Source organism: Pristiophorus japonicus, unplaced genomic scaffold (assembly GCF_044704955.1).
Source record: "Pristiophorus japonicus isolate sPriJap1 unplaced genomic scaffold, sPriJap1.hap1 HAP1_SCAFFOLD_75, whole genome shotgun sequence".
NCBI classification, from domain to species: Eukaryota; Metazoa; Chordata; class Chondrichthyes; family Pristiophoridae; genus Pristiophorus; species Pristiophorus japonicus.
In genome coordinates, this window is record NW_027254666.1 from 1,275,138 (window position 1) to 1,289,995 (window position 14,858).

At 46.3% G+C, this 14,858-nt stretch overlaps 1 non-coding gene across 1 annotated transcript; it reads right to left on the minus strand.

The window, feature by feature from the left end:
- Positions 1-682: 682 nt before the first annotated feature.
- trnak-cuu (transfer RNA lysine (anticodon CUU)) lies at positions 683-755 on the minus strand. Its single transcript has one exon. It is a non-coding gene; the product is annotated as a tRNA-Lys (tRNA).
- Between the last annotated feature and the right edge of the window lie 14,103 nt (positions 756-14,858).

A 14,858-nucleotide genomic window follows, 5' to 3' on the forward strand; every position in this document is an offset into this window, starting at 1 on the left:
ATAGTCTCCAAAATAATGTTTCCACCCGTGCTCGAACCAGCAACCGTTCGCGTGTGAGGCAAACGTGATAACCACTACACTACAGTTAAAATAATCTTAGGTATAAAACCAGAGCATTAACCTACACAGCTGGCCGATACTTCAGGAGCTGGTTTTACGAGAATATAATGATGGTGCTATATTTCGTAAGGCTGTGAGTTTGGCAGGGATTGATCTCGTGTTTCACAGACTTTACACATCGGAACAGGAGATGGCCATTTAACAGCGAGTGGTTAGGATCTGGAATGCACGGCTTGAAAGGGCGGTGGAGGCAGACTCAATCTTATCTTTCAGATGCGAGTTGGATAAGGGTCTGAAGGAAAAACAATTGCAGAGCTACAGAGAAAGAGCGGGGGAGTGGGACTCGCCGAGAGTCGGCACGGGCTCGATTGGCCGAATGGCCTTCCGTGCTGTAACCATTCCATGATTCGATAAGTTAGTGGCACATTTCATAGTGTGGGTGGGAGCACAATATTGCAAAGAGACATGGATTGAGTCAGCAAAACTAGACGCATCTGATTCAGGAGATTCGTGGCGCGCTGAAATTTCGGAGTTCAATGACTTTGAAAGGAACATTTTTGTTTTGTGCCGTTTCGGTCAGAGGTTTTCCAAGAAAGCAACATTAAATGAAAAGAAATACAATCGCCCAACGTGGGGCTCGAATCCACGACACTGAGATTAAGAGTCTCATGCTCTACCGACTGAGCTAGCCTGGCTTCTGTCCAACGCAGGTTTTTATCACTCATTGCAGCCAGGCGCCTGTTGGCTCCGCCCCAGATGTTGAATCTTGCTGTTGAAGAACTGCAAGGGTCTTCTTGAATGGTGGACCAGGCTCGAGGGGACGAATAGCCAACTCCGGCCCCGAATCCTTACGTGTTTATGATTAGCTCCTTCAGGGTAAACGAGCCAAAGAAGTTCAGCGGAAACGTTACAAGGACACCCTCAAAGTCTCCCTGGTAAAGTGCGACATCACCACTGACACCTGGGAGACCCTGGCCACAGACCGCGCGAGGTGGAGAAAGTCCATCCGGTAGGGCGTTGAGCTCTTTGGGTCTCGACGCAAGGAGCATGAAGAGACCAAGCGCAGGCAGCGGAAGGAGCACGCGGCAAACCAGTCCCACCGACCCCTTCCCTCGACGTATGTCTGTCCCACCTGTAACAGGGTCTATGGCTCTCCTATCGGACTGTTCAGCCATCAAAGGACTCACTTTTGGATGGAAGCAAGTCCTCCTCGATCCCGAGAGACTTCCTCTGATGGTGTCTATGATTTGCGGTACACTGCGGAAACATCTCCACTTTCAGCACCAGATTACCATAATTAAACCCAATGGCATCGGCACAAAAGCTCCTCATCTGCTCAGAGCAAAATATATCATATGACAATAGAATTTTATGAATTAATTAATGATGTTTAAATCAATGGTTCTTTTTTTTTTGCATTGGAGATGCATAAAGATGTGTAAAATAGATGAACTATTTTTTGAGAAGGTTTTGAATGAAAAGTACAATTTCCCTGACCGCGAATCGAACCGGGGCCGCGGCGGTGAGAGCGCTAAATCCTAAACACTAGACCATCAGGAAACCCAGTTTGGACACAGAAGCCGTGGTTTTGTCGAGGTTCACATCGAGCAGCTCCGTAACACTGCACTCTGTGCTCTACGGGCTGTTACGAGGGACACACACATCACCTGTTGCTGGAGGGCTATCAACTCAATCAAAGTGACCACGACGTGATTTGAACACGTAAACTTCGGATCTGAAGTCAGACACACCACCGTTGCTCCATCAGACCCACACAGTGAACTGGAGATGTTTGTCTATATGAAGGTTCTGTAATACAAGGGGCTTTAAAATCTCCGCCCATTCCCACCAGGTATCACAAGCAGCGCTCACCTGACAGGCACCTATAGTTTCTTCTTAAACTTTTCTTTTGCTTTCACGGGAAACCATCATAAATTAACCCCTCACCTTCTTTTGCACAATCAAACAAATGCTAACTCAGGAACAGTCCATACTTCAATCATTTGTCTTGTGCTTTGCATCTTAACTCGAAAACCATATCCCATTTTACTGACTGTATTGCAGCTTTCTGGTTCAAAATCTTTATTGCCGATGACACCACGAATCTGGGGCAACTTTTATCAAATTTAACAGCACCGGTTATTCCTACCGTGCACACAAAATATAATCAGTAGTGAAGATAAAATCCCACCGTGCGTATTTTCAGATTCAACGCAGCAGCATTTCAAATAAATTTTACACTGAAAAGATTTGCAAGTGTTGCTTGTATTTGTGTCTTTAATTAAACTTTGTGGCGTCTGACTCCCATTAATGCCACTGCTGGATAAGAACGGAGTGTTTACATTGACTAGACTGCACTGCCCCTGATATTTGGAGCTCATCCTTTATATTCAGTGGTTTCTCGCCCTTTGATGGGCTGCAGTGTAGCGGATATCACCCTTGGCCTCACATCGAGTACTGTTGAGGGGGATGACTCATCAGGGGAAACATAGAAACATAGAAAATAGTTGCAGGAACAGGCCATTCAGCCCTTCTAGCCTGCACCGCCATTCAATGAGTTCATGGCTGAACATGAAACTTCAGTACCCCCTTCCTGCTTTCTCGCCATAACCCTTGATCCCCCGAGTAGTAACGACTTCACCTAACTCCCTTTTGAATATATTTAGTGAATTGGCCTCAACTACTTTCTGTGGTAGAGAATTCCACAGGTTCACCACTCTCTGGGTGAAGAAGTTTCTCCTCATCTCCGTCCTAAATGGCTTACCCCTTATCCTCAGACTGTGACCCCTGGTTCTGGACTTCCCCAACATTGGGAACATTCTTTCTGCATCTAACCTGTCTAAACCCGTCAGAATTTTAAACGTTTCTATGAGATTCCCTCTCATTCTTCTGAACTCCAGTGAATACAAGCCCAGTTGATCCAATCTTTCTTGATAGGTCAGTCCCGCCATCCCGGGAATCTGTCTGATGAACCTTCGATGCACTCCCTCAATAGCAAGAATGTCCTTCCTCAAGTTAGGAGACCACAACTGTACACAATACTCCAGGTGTGGTCTCACCAAGGCCCTGTACTACTGTAGCAACACCTCCCTGCCCCTGTATTCAAATCCCCTCGCTATGAAGGCCAACATGCCATTTGCTTTCTTAACCGCCTGCTGTACCTGCATGCTAACCTTCAATGACTGATGTACCATGACACCCAGGTCTCGTTGCACCTTCCCTTTTCCTAATCTGTCACCATTCAGATAATAGTCTGTCTCTCTGTTTTTACCACCAAAGTGGATAACCTCACATTTATCCACATTATACTTCATCTGCCATGCATTTGCCCACTCACCTAACCTATCCAAGTCACTCTGCAGCATAATAGCAACCTCCTCGCAGCTCACACTGCCACCCAATTTAGTATCATCCGCAAATTTGGAGATACTGCATTTAATCCCCTCGTCTAAATCATTAATGTACAATGTAAACAGCTGGGGCCCCAGCACAGAACCTTGCGGCACTCCACTAGTCACTGCCTGCCATTCTGAAAAGTACCCGTTTACTCCTACTCTTTGCTTCCTGTCTGACAACTAGTTCTCAATCCACGTCAGCACACTACCCCCAATCCCATGTGCTTTAACTTTGCACATTAATCTCTTGTGTGGGACCTTGTCGAAAGCCTTCTGAAAGTCCAAATATACCACATCAACTGGTTCTCCTTCGTCCACTTTACTGGAAACATCCTCAAAAAATTCCAGAAGATTTGTCAAGCATGATTTCCCTTTCACAAATCCATGCTGACTTGGACCTATCATGTCACCATTTTCCAGATGCACTGCTATGACATCCTTAATAATTGATTCCATCATTTTACCCACTACTGAGGTCAGGCTGACCGGTCTATAATTCCCTGTTTTCTCTCTCCCTCCTTTTTTAAAAAGTGGGGTTACATTGGCTATCCTCCACTCCATAGGAACTGATCCAGAGTCAATGGAATGTTGGAAAATGACTGTCAATGCATCCGCTATTTCCAAGGCCACCTCCTTAAGTACTCTAGGATGCAGTCCATAAGGCCCTGGGGATTTATCGGCCTTCAATCCCATCAATTTCCCCAACACAATTTCCCGACTGATAAAGATTTCCCTCAGTTCCCCCTCCTTACTAGACCCTCTGACCCCTTTTATATCCGGAAGGTTGTTTGTATCCTCCTTAGTGAATACCGAACCAAAGTACTTGTTCAATTGGTCTGCCATTTCTTTGTTCCCCGTTATGACTTCCCCTGATTCTGACTGCAGGGGACCTACGTTTGTCTTCACCAACCTTTTTCTATTTACATACCTATAGAAACTTTTGCAATCCGCCTTAATGTTCCCTGCAAGCTTCTTCTCGTACTCCATTTTCCCTGCCCTAATCAAACCCTTTGTCCTCCTCTGCTGAGTTCTAAATTTCTCCCAGTCCCCAGGTTCGCTGCTATTTCTGGACAATTTGTATGCCACTTCCTTGGCTTTAATACTATCCCTGATTTCCCTAGATAGCCACGGTTGAGCCACCTTCCCTTTTTTATTTTTACGCCAGACAGGAATGTACAACTGTTGTAATTCATCCATGCGGTCTCTAAATGTCTGCCATTGCCCATCCACAGTCAACCCCCTAAGTATCATTCGCCAATCTATGCTAGCCAATTCACGCCTCATACCTTCACAGTTACCCTTCTTTAAGTTCTGGACCATGGTCTCTGAAATTACTGTTTCATTCTCCATCCTAATGCAGAATTCCACCATATTATGGTCATGGCACCATGGCTGGCTCTGCTGCACAGAAGGGCAGGAAAAAGAGTGGGACAGCGATAGTGATAGGGGATTCGATTGTAAGGGGAATAGATATGCGTTTCTGCGGCCGCAACCGAGACTCCAGGATGGTATGTTGCCTCCCTGGTGCAAGGGTCAAGGATGTCTTGGAGCGGGTGCAGGACATGCTGAAAAGGGAGGGTGAACAGCCAGTTGTAGTGGTGCACATTGGTACCAAAGATTTAGTTAAAAAAAAGGGATGAGGTCCTACGAGATGAATTTAAAGAGCTAGAAGCTAAATTAAAAAGTAGGAGCTCAAAAGTAGTAATCTCGGGATTGCTACCAATGCCACGTGCTAGTCAGAGGAGAAATCGCAGGATAGCGCAGATGAATACGTGGCTTGAGCAGTGGTGCAGCAGGGAGGGATTCAAATTCCTGGGGCATTGGAACCGGTTCTGGGGGAGGTGGGACCAGTACAAACCAGACGGTCTGCACCTGGGAAGGTCCGGAACCAAAGTCCTAGGGGGGAGTGTTTGCTAGTGCTGTTGGGGAGGAGTTAAACTAATATGGCAGGGGGATGGGAACAAATGCAGGGAGACAGAGGGAAACAAAATGGAGACAGATACAAAAGACAGAAAGGAGATGAGTAAAAGTGGAGGGCAGAGAAACCCAAGGCAAAAACCAAAAAGGGCCACTGTACATCAAAATTATAAAGGGTCAAAGTGTAATAAAAAGGCAAGCCTGAAAGCTCGGTGCCTCAATGCGAGGAGTATTCGAAACGCAGGAGAGGGCTCTGAGCTAGAGTGGTTGAGAGCGCAGATAAACAGGACCCCAAGAAAGAATGCAAAAGGCAGGAGGCAACAGAGCAGAGTAGCACTGGGGTAAGTGTAAACCACAAGGTGATAGGAAGGGACAATATGTATGAATATAAAGGGGCTGCAGGAGGGGACAAAACTAAAAATCATGGATTAAAAACTAGTATTAAATACTTTACCTAAATGCACGCAGCATTCAAAATAAAATAAATGCGTTGACGGCACAAATCATGACAAATAGGTGTGATTTGGTGGCCATTACAGAAACGTGGTTGCAGGGTGGCGAAGACTGGGAATTAAACATACAGGGTAGCTGACAATTCGGAAAGATAGACAAGAAGGGAAAGGAGGTGGGGTAGCTCTGTTAATAAAGGATGATATCAGGGCAGTTGTGAGAGATGATATTGGCTCTAATGAACAAAATATTGAATCATTGTGGGTGGAGATTAGAGACAGTAAGGGGAAAAAGTCACTGGTGGGCGTAGTTCATCGGCGCCGAAATAGTAACTTGACGGTGGGGCGGGCAATAATCAAGGGAATAATGGAGGCATGTGAAAAAGGAACGGCAGTAATCATGGGGGATTTTAACCTACATATTGATTGGTCAATTCAAATCGCACGGGGTAGCCTGGAGGAGGAATTCATAGAATGCATACAGGATTGTTTCTGAGAACAATATGTTACAGAACCGACAAGGGAGCAAGCTATCTTAGATCTGGTCCTGTGCAATGAGACAGGAATAATAAACGATCTCCTAGTAAAAGATCCTCTCGGAATGAGTGATCACAGTTTGGTTGAATTTGTAATATAGATTGAGGGTGAGGAAGTAATGTCTCAAACGAGCATACAATGCGAAAACAAAGGGGACTACAGTGGGATGAGGGCAGAGTTGGCTAAAGTAGACTGGGAACACAGACTAAACGGTGGCACAATTGAGGTACAGCAGAGGACTTTGAAGGAGCTCTTTCATAGTGCACAACAAAAATATATTCCAGTGAAAAAGAAGGGCAGTAAGAGAAGGGATAACCTGCCGTGGATAACCAAGGAAATAAAGGAGAGTATCAAATTAAAAACCAATGCGTATAAGGTGGCCAAGGTTAGTGGAAAATTGGAAGATTGGGAAAATGTTAAACGACAGCAAACAATGACTAAGAAAGCAATAAAGAAAGTAAAGATAGATTACGAAATTAAACTTGCGCAAAACATAAAAACAGATATTAAAAGCTATTACCGATATATAAAATGGCAAAGAGTGACTAAAGTAAATGTTGGTCCCTCAGAAGATGAGAAGGGGGATTTAATAATGGGAAATGTGGAAATGGCTGAGATCTTAAACAATTATTTTGCTTCGGTCTTCACAGTGGAAATCACAAAAACCATGCCAGAAATTGCTGGTCCACAGGAATGTGGGAAGGGAGGACCTTGAGACAATCACTATCACGAGGCGGGTAGTGCTGGACTGATTAATGGGATTCAAGGTAGACAAGTTCCCTGGTCCTGATGAAATGCATCCCAGGGTATTAAAAGAGATGGCGGAAGTTATAGCAGATGCATTCGTTATAATCTTCCAAAATTCTCTGGACTCTGGGGAGGTATCAGCGGATTGGAAAGCAACTAATGTTACGCCTCTGTTTAAAAAAGGGGGCAGACAAAAGGCAGGTAACAATAGGCCGGGTAGTTTAACATCTGTCGTGGGGAAAATGTTTGAAACTATCATTAAGGAAGAAATAGCGGGACATCGAGATAGGCTTAGTGCACTCAAGCAGACACAGCATGGATTCATGAAGGGGAAATCAAGTTTAACTAATTTAATGGAATTTTTTGAGGATATAACGAGCATGGTGGATAGAGGTGTACCGATGGATGTGGTGTATTTATTTTTCCAAAAGGCTTTCGATAAGGTACCACACAAAAGGTTACTTCCGAAGATAGAGGTAAGCGGAGTCAGAGGATATGTATTCGCATGGATCGAGATTTGGCTGGCGAACAGAAAGCAGAGAGTCGGGATAAATAGGTGCTTTTCAGGTTGGAAATCGGTGGTTAGTGGTGTGCCACACGGATCGGTGCTAGGACCACAACTGTATGCAATATACATAGATGACCTGGAAGAGGGGACAGAGTGTAGTGTAAAAGAATTTGCAGATGACACAAAGATTAGTGGGAAAGCGAGTTGTGTAGAGGACACAGAGAGGCTGCAAAGAGATTCGGAAAGGTTAAGCGAATGGGCTAAGGTTTGGCAGATGGAATACAATGTCGGAAAGTGTGAGGTCATCCACCTTGGGAAAAAAAACAGTAAAAGGGAATATTATTTGAATAGGGAGAAATTACAACATGCTGCGGTGCAGAGGGACCTGGGGGTTATTGTGCATGAATCCCCAAAAGTTAGTTTGCAGATGCAGCAGGTAATCAGGAAAGTGAATGGTATGTTCACCTTCATTGCGAGAGGGATGGAGTACAAAAGCAGGGAGGTTCTGCTGCAACTGTATGGGGTATTCGTGAGGCCGCACCTGGAGTACTGCGTGCAGTTTTGGTCACCTTACTTAAGGAAGGATATACTGGCATTGGAGGGGTTACAGAGACGATTCACTCGTTGGTTCCGCAGATGAGGGGGTTATCTTATGATGATAGATTGAGGAGTATGGGTATTTACTCGATGGAGTTCAGAAGGATGAGGGGTGATCTCATAGAAACATTTAAAATAATGAAAGGGATAGACAAAATAGAGGCAGAGAGGTTGTTTCCACTGGTAGGGGAGACTAGAACTAGGAGGCACAGCCTCAAAATACGGGGGAGCCAATTTAATACCGAGTTGAGAAGGAATTTCTTCTCCCAGACGTTTGTCAATCTGTGGAATTATCTGCACAAGGAAGCAGTTGAGGCTAGCTGATTGAATGTATTCAAGTCACAGATCGATAGATATTTAACCACTAAGGGAATTAAGGGTTACGGGAACGGGCGGGTAAGTGGAGCTGAGTCCACGGCCAGATCAGCCATGATCTTGTTGAATGGCGGAGCATGCTCGAGGGGGAAGATGGCCTACTCCTCTTCCTAATTCATATGTTTCTTATGTTTCTTATGGAGTAGGCGTCTACTACAACCAAAAACATTTTTGAAAGGACCTGCGTAGTCCTCATGGATGCGTGCCCAAGGCTTGGTGGGCCAGGACCAGGGGCTAAGGTGGGCTTCCCTTGGCGCATTAGTCAGCTGGGCAAACTTGTTGCACCTTTGAACACAAAGTTCCAGATCTGCGTCTATCCCTGGACACCAAATGTGTGACTTGGCAATTGCCTTCCTCATGACAATGCCCGGGTGCTCATTGTGGAGTTCTCTGATGAACACCTCTCTGCACATCTGGTTTCTACGCAGTTTCCCCACAGTAGGCAATCGGCCTGAATCGAGAGTTCATCCCTGCGCCGATGAAATAGTTTAACTTCCTCAGGACATGCCCTGTACGTGGCAGCCCAGTCCCCATTCAGGACACATTTCTTGACGAGAGACAATAGCGGGTCTCTATTTGTCCAGACTTTAATCTGACGGGCTGTCACGGGTGAGCCTTCACTTCCGAATGCTTCAACAGCCATGACCATCTCAGCACCATGCTCGGTAGCCCCCTCAGTGGTGGCGAGTGGGAGCCTGCTGAGTGCATCGGCGCAATTTTTGGTGCCCGGTCTGTGCCGAATTGTGCAGTCATAGGCGCCTAACGTTAGTGCCCACCTCTGTATGCGAGCCGATGCGTTTGCATTTATGGCCTTGTTGTCGGCCAAAAGGAACGTTAGGGGTTTGTGATCTGTCTCCAGCTCAAATTTCCTGCCAAACGGGTATTGGTGCATTTTCTTTACTGCATATACACATGCGAGCGCTTCCTTTTCTACCAGCCCGTATCCCCTTTCTGCCTGGGACAGACTTCCGGAGGCCTAAGCTACCGGCTGTAACTGACCCTTGGCATTGACATGCTGCAACACATCCGACACCATCGGACGACGCACCGTTACACAAGCTTCTTACATGGGTCATATAGCGTTAACAGAGTGTTGGAACATAACAAATTGCTTGCTCTTTTAAAAGTACTTTCCTGGCTGTCCCCCCAGACACATTCGCGACCTTTGCGTAGCAGCACGTGTAGCAGCTTAGCAGTTTGCTCAATTTGGGAAGAAAGTTACCAAAATAGGTCAGGAGCCCCAGGAACGAATGCAGCTCCGTCGTGTTACGGGGTCTGGGTGCTCTCTGGATCGCTTCCGTTTTGGAGGTAGTAGGGCTGATCCCGTCTGCTGCTACCCTCCTCCCCAGGAATTATCCCTCTGGAGCTGTGAAGATGCACTTCGCCTTTTTCAGTCGCAGTCCTATCCGGTCCAGTCTGCGTAGCACCTCCTCCAGGTTGTGGAGGTGTTCTTCAGTATCGTAACCCGTGATGAGGATGTCGTCCTAAAAAACCACCGTCCCTGGAATCGACTTGAGGAGGCTTTCCATATTTCATTGTAAGATCGCGGCAACCGACGAATCCCGAACGGACATCTGTTGTACTCAAACAATCCCTTGTGTGTCGTGATGGTGGTCAGCTTCTTCGGCTCACTCGCCAGCTCCTGGGTCATGTCAGCTGAGATCAGGTCTAATTTTGAAAAATGTTTGCCACCGGATAGCGTCGCAAAGAGGTCCTCCGCTTTCAGTAGCGGATACTGGTCTTGGGGTGACACCCGATTGATGCTGGCCTTGTAATCACCACATATCCTGACCGACCCATCCGCCTTGAGCACCGGCACAATCTGGCTCGCCCAGTCACTGAATTCGACTGGGGAGATGATGCCTTCCCTTAGCAGACGGTGCAATTCGCCTTCTGTCGTTTCCCGCATCACATACGGTTCTGCCCTGTACTGGCCTGGCGTCCGGGTTTATGTGAATCACTACCTTGGCCCCAATGAAAGTGCCGGGTTGAAATAATGAGTCAAATATGTCCAGGATCTGTGAGCATGATACTCGCTCCACAGAGGAAATTGCATTGACATCGCCAAATTTCCAGTTCATGACAGCAAGCGAAATTTGTGGGTCACGACTACTGTGGCGCTGCCTAGCACCGGAATGATCTCCTTTGTGTATGTTCTTAGCTGTGCGTCAATCGGCGATAATTTTGGCCTCCTGGCCTTGGACGCCCACAACTTTTCGAACAATTTGATACTCATCAGGGACTGGCTGGCCCACGTGTCTAGCTCCACTGATACTGGGATGCCATTGAGGAGCACGTTCATCATTATCGGTGGCGTCCTGGTGTATGAACTGTATCCGTGCTCCACATGAACTCGCTGAACTTCAGCTTCCAGCGATTTCCCCCAGTGTTCATTTCTGCAATTTCTGCAGGTATTTTGCTCAGCTCTGCAAAGTCCGGCTGAGTGCGTGCCTCCACGCCTCCAACATGAGCTGCTGTTGGAAACAAAAGGTCTCTTGCCAGTCGATCGTCACTGACTGCCCCGTGATTGTCCTTGAGTGCACCATATACAGGTGTTGATGGACCCATTACTGGCCGCATTGTCCCTTGCAATGACGTGAATCGCCGTTCAGCTCGCCATTGTCTCTGTCGAACTTCCCCTCTGGGTATGGCTACATATTGGGGCATGCCTGACTGCCCTTTGCTGCCTGGAGAAGTGTGTGATGCTTTAACAATGTTGGATCTCTGTCCCAACCATTGCTTAATACAGTACCTCTTGTCGGTTCAGCTAGTGGCCATGCTCGTGTGGTTTAAATCCCAGTTTCTCATCGCCATTGATACGTCCTTACTATACAGTGTAAATGCACACGAGGCCCATGCTTCAGAGAAGGTCAGTCTGTGACCTGTCCTTTATTTCTTAGCACTCAAGTGATGGAAGTGAGTGGAGCTTCCCCTTTTATACCTGAAGGTCAAGGTTAGGAGTGTCTCCCACAAGTTCACCACATAGTGGTCATTGTTCTCACAGTGTACAACTTAGGTCAGATTATACATGGGTTACAATGCTGATTGAATACATGACAGTCCCGGCCTCACTCACGCTGGAGCTGGGGACGAGCGATCAGTCGATGAGTTGTTTGTGGCTTCGATCTGCTGTTGTGAAGCGAGGCGGAGATGCAGGATCCTTTAATAATCTCTCACAACTCAACTGAAAGCAGCCGGAACGTGCAGCTTTGAGAGGGGCTTCCTGCACCGTCAGGGCTGGAAATGGGAGGGAGTGAGAGACACTGTGTAGAGTTTGAGTGTGCACATAACTGTACAGAGAAACCAGCCAATGTAACAGGGCTGTGATACACTGTTGATAGTCTAGTATTAGGCAGTCCCTCGTATCGAGGATGATTTGTTTCCACTCTAAAAAGGGATGAGTTCACAGGTGTTTCGATGAGGGAACTGAAAATCTAGGTCCCGAACTACATCCTGAAGGGTGGAAGATGCCTGTGGGTGGATTTCTTTAACGTGGGGTGACCGTTGCACACCAGCCACCACACGGGCTTGACAGAGTTGATCTTGGTCCAGAGGCAAGGATTACCCAAGACGACCATTGACCAAGCTCTGCTGCATGGACCAATTGTGTACACATGCGCCGCCTGTCCATCGAACGCAGAATGGGCTGGCCCGTGCTGTCCCTGGGCCCTCGCCTCTGTTGAGCCCCGATCACGACGCTCCTGGGCCCCGATCTCTCACCACTCCTCCGCCCCGATCAAAAATGGAGCAGTCAGAAACAGGACATCAATTAGTCTCTCTTATCTTGGTGACATCAAATATTAATAATGTTATTTGAAATATCAAAATATTAAACTCCAGCCTAGTTGAAGGGTTATTAACATCAGCAGAAACAAACATTAACTTTGTTAATATTGAACCATTAATGTCAATTATTCCATTTTTTCTAATATTTAATTGAAAAATGTTGAAAATGTTTCCACCCGGTTCCGATCCGGGGATTTTTCGCGTGTTCGGCGAACGTGATAACCACTACACTACAGAAACATTGCGATTGACATACTGCTAGGAACATAACCAGAGCTTTAACCTACACAGCTGGCCGATACTTCAGGAGCTGGTTTTACGAGAATAGAATGACGGTGCTATATTTAGGAAGGCTGTGAGTGTGGCAGGAATTGATCTCGTGTTTCCCAGACTTTACACATAGGAACAGGAGCGAGTGGTTAGGATCTGGGATGCACGGCTTGAAAGGGCGGTGGAGACAGATGCAATCTTATCCTTCTGATGGGAGTTGGATAAGTGTCTGAAGGAAAAACAATTGCAGGGCTCCGGGGAAAAGGCGGGGGAGTGGGACTCGCTTAGAGTCGGTACGGTCTCGACGGGCCTAATGGCCTTCCGTGCTGTAACCATTCCATGATTCGATAACTTAGTAGCGCATTTGATAGTGTGGGTGGAAGCAGAACATTGCAAAGGGACATGGATTGAGTCGGCAAAACTAGAGGCATCTAATTCAGGAGATTCAGGGGGCACGGAAATTCGGGTGTTTAATGACTTTGAAAGGAACATTTTTGTTTTGTGCCGTTTCGGTCACAGAAATGTTTGTGAAATGAATTTTTTGCAGAAAGGGATGCAGCATTTAACCTTCTGCCTCAACACTTCTTTCTGGGTGTCATGTCACATTTCGTTTCAATGTTAATCAATTTCTATAAGAACATAAGAATTAGGAACAGGAGTGGGCCATCTAGCCCCTCGAGCCTGCTCCAACTTCCCCAGCATCGGGAACAATCTACCGACATCGAACCAGTCCTGTCCCATCAGAATCTGATATGTTTCGATGAGATCCCCTCTCATCCTTCTAAACTCCAATGTATAAAGGCCCAGTTGATCCAGTCTCTCCTCATATGTCAGTCCAGGCATCCCGGGAATCAGTCTGGTGAACCTTCGCTCCACTCCCTCAATAGCAAGAACGTCCTTCCTCAGATTAGGAGACCAAAATTGAAAACAATATTCCAGTTGAGGCCTCACCAAGGCCCTGAACAACTGCAATAAGAAATACTTGCTCCTATACTCAAATGACCTAGCTGTAAAGGCCAACATACGATTTACCTTTTTCCTGCCTATTGTACCTGTATGCCAACTTTCAGTGACTGATGAACCATGACACCCAGGTCTCATTGCACCTCCCCTTTTCCTAATCTGCCACCATTCAGATAATATTCTGTCTTCACGTTTTTGCCCGCAAAGTGGATAACCTCACATTTATCCACATTAAACTGCATCTGCCATGAATTTGCCCACTCACCTAACCTGTCTAAGTCACCCTGCAGTCTCTTAGCGTCCCCTCACAGCTCACACCGCCACCCAGTTTTGTTTCATCTTCAAATCTACACTCAATTCCTTCATCCAAATCATTGATGTATATTGTAAAGAGCTGGGGTCCCAGCACTGATCCCTCCGGCACTCCACTAGTCACTGCCTGCCATTCTGAAAAGGACCCTTTTATTCCGACTCTCTGCTTTCTGTCTGCCAACCGGTTCTCTATCCACGTCAGTATATTACCCCCAATACCATGTGCTTTGATTTTGCACAGCAATCTCTTGTGTGGACCCTTGTCAACAACCTTTTGAAAGTCCAAATATACTACATCCACTGGTTCTCCCTTGTCCACTCTACTCGTTACAGCCTCAAAAATTCCAGAAGATTTGTCAAGCATGATTTCCCTTTCATGAATCCATGCTGACTTGGACCGATCCTGTCACTGCTTTCCAAATGCGTTGCTATTTCATCCTTAATAATTGATTCCAACATTTTCCACACGACTGATTCAGGCTAACCGGTGTATAATTACCCGCTTTCTCTCTCCCTCCCTTCTTAAAAAGTATTTTTACATTAGCTACTCTCTTGTCCATAGGAACTGATCCCGAGTCAATAGAATGTTGGAAAATGATCACCAATGCATCCACTATTTCTAGGGCGACTTCCTTAAGTACTCTTGGATGCAGACTATCAGGCCCCGGGGATTTATCATCCTTCAATGCCATAAATTTCCCACCTCATAAGGATATCCTTCAGTTACTCCTTCTCACTCCACCCTCGGTACCCGAGTACTTTTGGAAGGTTATTCGTGTCTTCCTTCGTGAAGATGGAACTGAAGTATTTGGTCAATTGGTCTGCCATTTCTTTGTTCCCCAATATAAATTCACCTGAATACGACTGCAAGGGACTTACAGTTGTCTTCACTAATCGTTTTCTCTTCACATGATTACAGAAGCTTTTGCAGTCATTTGTTAT